This window comes from Elephantulus edwardii, unplaced genomic scaffold (assembly GCF_000299155.1).
Source record: "Elephantulus edwardii isolate Elephantulus edwardi_28Jun2011 unplaced genomic scaffold, EleEdw1.0 scaffold00569, whole genome shotgun sequence".
NCBI classification, from domain to species: Eukaryota; Metazoa; Chordata; class Mammalia; order Macroscelidea; family Macroscelididae; genus Elephantulus; species Elephantulus edwardii.
In genome coordinates, this window is record NW_006400319.1 from 37,797 (window position 1) to 41,232 (window position 3,436).

Genomic DNA, 3,436 nt, shown 5'->3' on the forward strand with positions numbered 1-3,436 from the left:
TACATTATTTTGACTCATGATACTCATTTCTATTAATATAATTTTAACAGAGAATACAGCAGAGAAATTTTTAGAGAAAGGTATTAGAAGCTTTACTATAACAAGATGCTTACTGCCACTATCTAATGCAACTGTCATTACTAGAATTATCCATTTTTTTGGTGAATTATATATCTTTTGTTTGTAAGTATTTTAATAAATTCCTATTTTAGTCACATTAACCTTTTCCCTTTGAAGTAGTTGTTAATGTTAAACTCTATTTTTCCTGTTCACATTCTGTGAATAAATTAAACACACCCATATCCATTGAATAGATTCTGACTCATGTCATGGGGTACAAAAATAATTTTGAGATTTTAATGTATTACAAGTTTTGAAAAACCTTAGAAACATCTTCAAATATTTACATTTTCATTTTTGAAGGTATATCAACTGAAATTTAGAGATCATCTAATTCAATCATTATTTGATAAGCATATTTATCTATATCATCTTAGTTTAAGTTGTAATTAAGATTCTGCCTAAACACACTAATAAATGAAAAATCAATATTCAATTGCACAGATCATTTCATTGTTGTTGTTACCGTGGTTAAGTGCCATCCAGTTATCTATGACTCACAGTGTCCTCATGAACAAAAGATCTCAACCTTGCTCTACCCTGCGCCATCCTCACAATTTCACACGTGCTTGATACCATTGCTACAGCCACAGCCAATGTGTCAATCCATCTTGTTGAGAGGCTTCCCCTCTTTCTCTGATCCTCTGCCTTTACAAGCATGGTTATCTTTTTCCAAAGACTGATCTCTCCTGACAACATGCCCAAAGAATGGGAGACAAAGTTTCACCGTCCTTGTCCCTAAGGAGCACCCTGATTGCACTTTCTCCAAAATATTTTTTATTCCTTTGGCAGTCCATGGCATATTCAGTACTCATCTCCAACACCACAGCTCAAAGGCATAGAACCTTATTTTGTCATCTTTGTTGACTGTCCAACTTTCAGATTGATAACATGCTATGGTATAGGTATAAGTAAGTAGTAGTATAAATTTTAAAGCAGAATCTTGCCCATCTCAGTCCAGTCCACTGTAATTCATAGTGACTCTAGGAACAATAAATTGGAACCTTGCTCTATCCTGTGCCGTCCTCCACATCTTTGGCATGCTCAAGCTCATTGTTGTTACTTTGCTAGCCTATCTCGTCGAAAGTCTTTCTCTGATCATCCACCTTTCCAAGCATGATGTGTTTTCCAAGGGCAGACTCCTTCTGACAACATAGCCACATTATATGAGACCAAATTACACATTTGCCTCCAATAAACAGTAAGATTACATTTCCTTTGAGATAGACTTTACTCTTTTCGATTGTTGTATTGTGTCCTTGAGTCTGAACTGACTTATAACTGACCCTCCAGCTGGTTTTCAAAGGCAGTAATTCAACCAGGAGGAAATTGCCCCTCCTTCTATTGCCAGGTATCTGGTGGATTTGAACCATGTTTTTTGGGGATTGCAGAACAGTTCTTACCAATAGGCTACCAGTTCTCTGTTTTCTGTTTTTGTTATTGTTGTTTGCAGTAAAATTAGAACCAACCCATTGATAGCAGCTCCTCTTTTGGAATTTAGGAGGCAGTAAATCACATGGGACAAGCTTGTCCATTCTTCTAAAAAGAAGCTGGAGGTTTTGAACCACATGGCAATGGTATTGCAGTGCAGAGTTCTATTTATTAGAAAAGTCTAGAATATTGACTCATTGTTGTTCTTGTTAGTCGTTGCATTAGCACTGACTCAGAGAGCCTATGTACAAAAGAATGAAATAATAAAAATATCTGATTCTACACATCCTTACAGTCTCTGCTGTGTTTTAGTTCACTGTAGCTCCTATGTCAATGTGCTTCCTTATGGACCTTCCTTTTTTGATAACTATTAACTTTAAAAGTTGTTGTCATTGTTGTTGTGTACTATAGAGTCAGAACTGATTCATAGCTAACCCTCTAGCAGGTTTTCAGAGGCAGTTAATTGCATGGGAGGAGATTGCCCATCCTTCATCCACAACTTTAAAAGTAGACAGCCCAAATACATAACCACAACCAAATAGATTAAGAAATTGTGGTACATTCACACACAGCACTCAGGAGCAATAATTTCAAAAATTACTACATAACTTGGGAGGGATTAAGACCATTAACATAGAAATAGAAAAATAACTAGTATAATGTGTATGACGCCCCAAGTGAGGTAAGGCAGGGAGAAATCACAGGGTCACACAATTTAATGGGCGGAGGAAGGAGTGGGTAAAGGAAGTGGGAATGGTTTGGCAAGGATCTGGAACAATAGGGCAATGGTGAGCATAGTTCAGTGTGATTCATTTTATAAAATATAATAAATGGGAATGATTGTGTGAAATAAAATATAAATGAAGGATAGTGTGAAGCACAATGTATATGAACTTTATAAGCAAACCAACACAAAATAAAAAATTATGTATTTTTTTAAGTAGGATGTCTTTCTCTGGGGATAGGTTCCCATTTGAAAACATCTATAAAATACATAAGATAAAATATTACCCTGCTCTCTTCTAAGGAAGTATGAAAAAAGAAAACAAGCCTAATGATGAACAACCTTCCTTATCATTCTTGCAGGACTATGTAGAGATTCTCTGTGGGCATACTAAGTGTTCTGGAATTACTTTTTCTTGCAAGTCTATCCAATTGTTGTTTTGTTTTGTTTTACTATAAACACACTGGATGCTTTTGCATAGTTATAAAACAAATGGTAAACATATTTCTAATACTCTCTACTTTAAGTCAAGATCCATCTAATGCCAGCAATGATACTTTTTTTCACATAATCTTCTGAGTCTATCTTGAATTTCTGGCAATTCTTTATCAAGGTAGTGTTACCACTCTTTTCAAAACAGCTTCAGCAAGATTTCATTTGCATGTGATATCCATGACATTGTTTGATAATGTCCATCTTCTCCTTTTGGGGATTGGGGTGGACACCAATATTGCTTTCTTCCAACTGGTTGGCCAGGTAGGTGACTTTCAAATTTCTTGGCATAGAGAAGTAGTGAAAGATTCAGAGCTACATTAATTTGTTGAAACACCTCAATTGGTAGTCTGTCAATTCCTAAAATCTTGGTTTTTCCAATCACTTCTTTCATTGTAGCTTCAAATTCTTCCTTAAATAGAAGTGGAACTTCATCACATGGCACTTCTTGTCCTGGTTGAGCATTGAACAGTTCTTTTTAACATAGTGATTATTTCACCTTCTTTCGATTTTTCCATCATTATTCAATCAATATTTTCCTATCAAATACTTTTCATATTGCAAGATAAGGCTTGAATGCTTTTTCCCAGTTCTTTCAGCTTAACAAATGTCTAGCTGGATATTTCCTATTGGTCTTCTAACTCAAGGTCTTTGCAAATATCACTAAAA